The 8,553-nt window shown below is 38.1% G+C and overlaps 1 pseudogene; it reads left to right on the top strand.

The window, feature by feature from the left end:
* Positions 1-3,777: 3,777 nt before the first annotated feature.
* Positions 3,778-6,698, top strand: LOC101955212 (splicing factor 3A subunit 3 pseudogene; annotated as a pseudogene).
* Positions 6,699-8,553: the final 1,855 nt, after the last annotated feature.

Here is an 8,553-nt window from a genome sequence, read left to right on the forward strand (position 1 = left end):
CAAGTTTGAATGTACTTAATACTACTCAACTGCACACTCCAAAATGGTTAACATGGTACATTTTACGTTGTTTATTAGTATAATAGAAAAAAAAAAACTTCATGGACAAAGATTTAAATAGATATTTGCTAAACACAAATATGCTAATGGCCAATACTTAATCACTAGGAAAATGCAAATCAAAATCACAATGAAATTCTTCATACCCACTAAGATTGCTTTAATCAAAAGATAAATGATAACAAGTGTTAACAAGGATATGGAGAAAGTGGAACCTTCATAATGTAGCACTGGTAGAAATGTAAACTGGCGCAGCTGCTTTGGAAAACAGTTTTGATTGTTCCTCATTTAAAAGTTAAACATAGAATTACTGTATCAGCAGTTCCAATCCTAAGCATATATGTAAAATCAGTGAAAACAGGAATGGCATAATGATGGTGCACACCAGTAACCTTAGCTGCTTGGGGCCAAGGCAATAGGATTGCAAATTCAAGGGAAACTTAGCAAGACCCTGTCCCCCCACCATACACACACAAAGTGAAAACTGGTACTCAAACAAATACTTGTGGATGGATGTTCACACCCCCATTATTCAGCAATTTTCTGCATTACATTTGGGATCAGCTAATTCTTTATTGTATAGGGTTGTTCTATGCATTGTAGGATGTTTAGTAACATTGCTGGCACAACTAGATGCCAGTAGCACCACTCCATTCCAATTGTAATTAAGAAATGTTTAAAGACATTGTTGCAAATATCCTCTGGGGCAAACTGGCCTCTCCTTGATCTACAACACTATCCATCAAAATCCCAGCAGGATTTTAGGCAAAGCTTTTTTTTTTTTTTTTAATAGGAAAATTTGATTCTAAAATTCATATGGAAATGCCAAGGACCAAAGTTGAAGAACTTAAAGCACCGATGTCAAAGCATAAAGCTGCAGTAGCCAAGGCAGAGTGGTACGTGTATGTGGAAGATGACATACATTGTAAAAGAAATGTGACAGTTGTTAGAGCAAAATGGAGGCACCTAAAACAAAAGAGAGAGAAATAAAGCAGGGAAGTGATAAAAGAAGGGTTCTTACCCAGAACAACTATAGTAACTGATTGATAGTAACCACAGTAACCAAAGAGCGCCAGAACCACACACTTCCACAGAGCCACCACAACCTTTGTGGAAAAAGTACTTCTACAAAGACATCTGCCCAGCAACTGTCTGTTTAAACTCAGACTGATGCCACTGCTGTTATTATTTATTGAAGCCAAGGAGATTCTTGTTTCAAAATATCTGATGCAGGCTCACCTATAATCCCAGCAGCTCCAGAGGCTGAGGCAAGAGGATGGCAAGTTCAAAGACCTCAGCAACTTAGTGAGACTCTGTCTCAAAAAAAATATATAAAAAGGGCTGGGGATGTGGCTCAGTGGTTAAGCACCCCTGGGTTCAATTCCTGGTACCAAAAAAAGAAAAAAAAAGTCAGAAATCTGATGCAATCCTGCTCATTTTTGTCCTGGAGGCCGAAGCAGGAGGATGGCAAGTTTGGGATCAGCCTTGGCAACTTAGCGAGATCCATCTCAAAATAAAAAATAAAGAGGGGCTGGGGATGGAGCTAAAAGCAGCCCTGGTTCAATCTACAGCACTGAAAAAACAAGACAAAATAAAAACCCTTGCCCTTTGCCCCACGATCTTAAAATATACCCATGGTTTACTTATAGCACATGTATTTTCACTGCAATGTTCTGCTATTCTCAAATAAATATCATTATTCCTTGGAGAATCTCTATTTTTTATTGAAGTTGACAAAATCACAGAACAGAAGAAAGTCCAGAAATAAACCCACACATATATGGGCTATTGATTTTTTTTAAGTACTAAGATAATTAAATTGGGAAAGAATAGCTTTTTTAACAAATGGTGCTGGAAAAATTGGACATCCTTAAAAAAAAAAAATAAAGTAGAGGGGCTGGGATATGGCTCAAGCGGTAGCGTGCTCGTCTGGCATGCGCGCTGGGTTCAATCCTCAGCACCACATACAAATAAAATAACGATGTTGTGACCACCGAAAACTACAAATAAATATTTTTTAAAAATTCTCTCTCTCTCTAAAAAAAAAAAGTAGAAAATTAGACCCTTACTTCACATACCATATGTATACATTAACTCAAATCGAGTCATAAACCTAAATTGAAGACCTAAAAGTATAAAAAATAAAAATTTTAGTGACCTTGAATCAATATTTAGTGTTTAGATCCAACACTAAATATTTAGTGTGTTTAGATCCAACACTAAAAGTGTTTCCTGTTGAAAAAGATTTGATAGAACTTTATCCAAATTAAATTTCAATCCCCGGAACAACAACAACAAAAGAATAGAAAGAAAGAAGGAAAAGGAGGGTGGAGAAGGAGCCAAAAAAGTAAACACAAAATACATATCTAATAAAGGACTTGATCTAGAATCTCTTTAAAGTGTTTGATAATCCAATAAGAGGAAGGCAAACAAATCCTATTCTAGGGATTTGAATCTTCAAGGATCTGTAAATATAAAGATGGGTGTTTTTTCACAGAATTGTAACAATGAGATCAGGCCCACTGCTGTCTCAAAGTACTTTTAATAATATTCTCTGTAAAGCAGTGGTATGTCCTGCTTCTTAGAAGTCAGGAGAAAGGCTGGGATAATAGAGACAAAAGGGATTCTGCTAACTACCCACAACAGATATAAAACCTAGCCTGTTCTAGTCATATTTTCGAAAGGGTTCCATTTCGGGCTGAATTGTCATTTTATGGATTATTTCTTCAAACTGAATAGGATCAAAAGCTCACCAAAATGGGTATCTCATACTGAGCCAGTTAGTACTTAAATTGGAAACAGCCAGTTGTGATCTCAGAAGTGATAAGGTTCTATCGAAAGGACAAAAACAGTCTTTGAGAAGAGTCTGCATGCCAGAGCTTAAGCGGTTAAATCAGCTAGGTTGAGAGCTGGTACCCTGCATGACTGGATAAGCCCTCACAGCCATATCCTGGCACTAGCATCTCTAGACCAAGGGATGGCTGCTCTCCAGCCTGGTCAAAGGGAAAGGCATATTCCAAAACAGTGGGGTCTCTCATTCTAAAAGAAACCGACAAATCAAACCGGCTCTCTGAAAGGATCTGACATAAATAAACTAACTTTAGAAAACATTTTAAAGTAACTACTTTCTAGACCCCTCTTTCTCTATAGGAAATGAAAGATCTTTTGCTATGAAGAGAAGTTATCCTTCCCTTGTAGATGTAAAACACTTCATGTTGTAGTAACTCATTGTGGGCAATGGGTTTGGACTGAACTGCTATTTGTCTTCCTGATATATAAAATGAAGATACATTCATCCAAAACTAAGCTGTTTATCTGAGCCTCTGAGGGATCAGGAGAGACAGAGAAATCCCCAGAAAAGTCCTGTTTCAGCCAGTATGATTCCTCTGCCTCTGCTTTAACCCTTACAAGGAAAGTAACCTGAAGTAACCTGAACCAATCTGCATTCAGTGTAATGTTGTTTCTTCATTCCTGTTAGTTCAAGTTTTTTTTTTTAATATTTATTTTTTAGGTGTAGTTGGACACAATATTTTATTTTTATGTGGTGCTGAGAATCGAACCCAGGGCCTCGCACATGCTAGGTGAGTGCTCTACTGCTGAGCCACAACCCCAGCCCATTAGTTCAAGTTTTCTTATAAAAAACAACTATTTTGCCAAGGCCCAATGTAGTTTCTATTTTGAGGTAAGTTGCTACCACATTCATAAATTGCAAATAAGTCCAATTAGATCATTTAACTTATTTGTTCAAATTTGTCTTTTTGATGGTTACAAATATGAAGGTTTCTTTCCCTCTAGATGAACCCATAGTTCAAGGTAAGGAAGTTGACAAGAAACTGGCTACAGCTAGGAAACTTAGACTCAGGGGAAAGGGGCTACACAGATTTATCCCAGCTGTAATAGGGTTGGCCTACAGACGAACACAAGCTCCCATGAACAAAGTCACAGCACTATTAAGGGAAGGGAGGTATCATGGCAAAGCGAAGACGGAGACAACTCTGGAGCAGCAGCAGCATGAGGAGAAAGAATGGCTCATGGCCAAAGAGATCCTCACTAAGAAGTCCACTGGCCAGGACCAGATCAATACTGATTACTGCACCCAGGCCATGCAAGATAGGTATATAGAGGTCAGTGGGAATCTGGGGGATTTGTATAAGGATAAAGATGGATTATAAAAGGAGGAGCTTAATGCTATTTCAGGACCCAATGAGTTTGCTGAATTCTATAACAGACTCAAGCAAATAAAGGAATTCCATTGGAAGTACCCAAACGAGATCTGTGTGCCTATATGTAAATGGAATTTGAGGAGCTCCTGAAAGCCCGTGAGAATCCAAGAGAAGAGGCACAAAACCTGGTGGAGTTTACAGATGAAGAGGGATATGATCTCCATGACTGTAACCTCAAGTACGTTAATCTGAAGGCATCTGAGAAGCTGGATTATAGTACATTCCTGTCCACCTTTGACATTCCTAAAGAAAGGAAGAATGCAGTAGAGATGCTGCTTGAGTGCCTTTAGGATTACATGGATAGAGTGAAGCCCATTCAAGATGAGAATGAACTTTTGGGGAAGATTCAGACTAAGTTTAAAAGTGGAATAATGGTACCTTTCCTGGATGTCAGAAAGAGACAAGCAGTGCCTGACCCATGTGGAGCTCATCTTGACCTCTCTGCATTCTCCTCCTGGGAGGAGTTGGCCTCCATGGGTCTGGACAGATTGAAATTTGCACTCTTAGATTTAGTGCTGAAATGTGGTGGGACCCTAGAAGAGCAAGCCCAGAGATTATTCAGCACAAAAGGAAAGTCCCTGAAATCCCTTAACACCTGTTTGCCAAAAATCCAAAATCAAAGTGAGACACTGAGAGGAACAAAGACATTGCTTTCCTAGAAGCTCAAAGTTATGAATATGTGGAGATCTTGGGGAATAGCAACAGCTCATTCATGAAAATGTACAACACAAGCAATCCAGGACAAGAGCAGAGCAAGAAGAGGAGGAGGAAGAGCAGATTGGTGAGAGTGAAACTGAAGATGAAAAGAATGAGATCATTTACAACCCCAAAAAACCTGCCCCTGGGCTGGGATGGCCAACCTTACTGGCTGTACAAGCTTCATGGCCTAAATATCAACCACAACTGTGAGATTTGTGGGCCTGAATGGTGTCATGCCCATGGCATGAGGTGATTGGACATCCCAAATGCTGTCCACTTTGCTAATGTGACACAGATTGAGAATGCTGTCTTCTTGGAGGCCAAGCTGAAATTGCAAAAGGCTTCAGAAACATGGCAGCCTGACACTGAGGAAGAGTATGAAGACTCTAGTGGCAATGTTATTATGAATAAGAAGATATGAAGATCTGAAGACAAGGACTACTCTGGAGAACAACGTGTAGCTCAGCCTTTGGGCCTGCCCAGGCTTCCCTAGGATCTCCTTTTTCTATTTATCTCAAATGCTTTATAAAAGACTGCTACATAGTCTTGAGTAGCACCTTGTAGGAACAGACATGCTGGCAAATTACAGGGCTGAGATGTAATTTATCTTTGGTTTATATTTTTAAAAATCCTGTGGGAAAATAAAACTAATTCCTTGTTTAAAAAAAAAAAAAAGTAAGGGAAGGGCTGGTAATATAGTTCACACTTGCCTAGCATGTGAGTTCAATCCTGAGTTCAATCCACAGCACCACAAAAAGTTAAGGGGAGACAGCAAAGAGGGCTTGAAGTGAAAAATCAAAGGAAGTAACTCCATCTTAACAGACTTCCTAAATTCTTTTGGTAATTTTGTAGGACATTAATGTTTTATGCCATTATGTTCTCCTGGTTAAGGTTAGAACGCAGGAACTACCCACCACCATTCTTTGTTGCTTAATAGAGGTACAACAGTCAGATCCCAAGCTACCTGTAATCAGCTACATGTGGGCTGGGCAGTAATTCAAACCTGAGTGCTATGCAGAGTGGCCCTTTAACACCACTACTCATAAGAAAGCTTCTAAGGCCCTAAACTTTGAAAAATAATTGGAAACATATTCCTCCTACTTACCTTCTAGATATGACAAAAGTACAATCTACCTTCAATTCTATCAGATGGATTCCCCCTGCTATTTACCAACTTTCTTTCATCAAAGATTACAAAACAGGCTGGGAGCAGTGGCACAGACCTACAATCCCAGCTACTAGGGAGGTTGAGGAAGGAGGATCCTGAGCTTAAGCAATGTAAGATGACCCTGACACAAAATACCAACTTTTAAAGGGAATTGGGATAGGGATGTAGCTCAGCTCGATGGTAAAGTGCTTGCCTAGCCTATGCAAGGCCCTGGATTCAATCTCTAGCATCTTTAAAAAAAAAAAAACAAAAAATGAAGGGCGCAATTCTTCGTGTTTTTAAAGGGAAATATTTTGAAGAGGGGAAATTTAGAGCTACATGTGCACAAAATATGTAACAATCCTATGAATCACCAGCAGCTGTCTTACCAAAATCAGGTGAAATTAGCAAATTTTCCAATGTCTCCAAAAGAATGCCAGTGTTACGAAGCTCCATTGTCTTTAGCTATGTATGCCTGTATTTATTTGTGGTGATAGGGATTGAACCCAGAGCCTTATATCCCCAGGCCATGTATTTACTTTTTAAAATAAATATGGCTATATAATCCACATATGCATGCCTGTAGTATTTATTTATTTTGTGGTGATGGAGATTGAACCCAGGGCTTTATATCCCCCCAGGCCATGTATTTTTTAAAATAAATATGGCTATATAATCCACAAGCCATAAGACTGTCTTAAAGCATAAACTCTGTTTTTAGTGTATTCAATAGTTGTACAACCATCACCATTATCTAATTCCAGAATATTTTCATCATCCCAAAAGAAATACTTATCCATTAGCAGTCGCTCACTGTTCTCCACCTCTCACCCAAACCACTAATTCTCTCTATAGATTTGCTTATTCTGGACATGTCCTGTAAACAGAATCATAAAATATAGGCCTTTTGTGACTATTTTTTTTCACATAGCATGTTTTCAAGGTTCATCCACCTTGTAGCATCAGATCAATACCTTATTCCTTTTCGATGCCAAGTACTAACTACTTCATTGTATGGATTGCATATTGTCAAGTTAATGAGCATTTGCATCGTTTTAACTTTTTAGCTACTATCAAATATAAAATGCTACCAGTGTTTATGTACAAGTTTTTGTGTGAACATTTTCAATTCTCTTGAGTACATACCTAGGAATAGAACTGGTAGATCACATGCTGTTTAACTCTCAAGAACAGCCAAACTCTTTTTCAAAGCAGCTGTACCAGTTTAATTCTCACCAACAATGTTTCCAATTTTTCCATATCCTCATTTTAAAAGGAACTTTTAAAAGCTTTTTACAAAAATTTAAAAACTTTCCTTTAAAAGGAAATTATACATAATTGTGGGATTCACCAAGACATATTTACACATGCATGACATAATTTGGTCAATTCCACACCCAGTATCTCCCCTTTTCCTCCTTCTGGTCCCCTTCTCTACTAATCTTCCTTCTACTTTCATGGAATCTGCGCCCACACACCCCTCCCCCCTTTTCTCTAGCTTCCACGAGAGACTTTCAGAGTCTGGCTTATTTCACTTAACATAATGCTCTGAAATTCCATCCATTTTCTCCATCTATTTTCCTCCAATGTTGTCATCCTTCTTTTTTTTAAATATATATTTTCTACTTGGACACAAAACCTTTATTTATTTATTTTTATGTGGTGCTGAGGATCGAACCCAGGGCCTCACATGTGCTAGGCAAGCGCTCTACCCCTGAGCCACAACCCCAGCCCTGTCATCCTTCTTATTAAAGCAATCCTAATGGATGTGAAGTGATATCTTCTTATGGTTTTGATTTGCATCTCCCTATGACTAAGCATATTGAGCATCTTTTCCTAGGCATATTGGTCATTTCTATATTTTATTTAGAGAAATGTCAGTTCAAAACCTTTGCTCATTTGTAATTTTTTTTTAATGTTCTGGGAGTTCTATTTTTAAAGTATTAACATTTAGAAATTGTTAAAAAAAATTGTTAATATTTATCTGTAAAAACAGAATTATGGTTATATTTACAAGCTCTATCTTGTATACATACATACTGAAGTTATTTACAAATTAAATAATTTGCTCTCTAGGCCTTGCTTCAAAATAATTAATGGTCATAAAGTGAGTGTCATAGATAAATCAAAATTGGCCATGATTCAGGGCTGGGATTGTGGCTCAGTGGTAAAGCACTCACCTAGCACAGGCGGGACCGGGGTTTGATCCTCTGCACCACATTAAAAAAATGAAATAAAGGCATTATGTTGTGTCCATCTACACCTAAAAAAATAAGATATTAAAACAAAAAACTGGCCATGAATCAATCATGTTGAAATAGGTTCATTAGGTTAGTCTCCTTTTAAGTGTCCAAAATCTTCCATTAAAAATAGAAATACTGGCCAAATAAACACATGGAAAAATGCTCAACATGCCTGGCAATC

The sequence above is a fragment of the Ictidomys tridecemlineatus genome, chromosome 3, assembly GCF_052094955.1.
Source record: "Ictidomys tridecemlineatus isolate mIctTri1 chromosome 3, mIctTri1.hap1, whole genome shotgun sequence".
In the NCBI taxonomy this organism is placed as follows: domain Eukaryota; kingdom Metazoa; phylum Chordata; class Mammalia; order Rodentia; family Sciuridae; genus Ictidomys; species Ictidomys tridecemlineatus.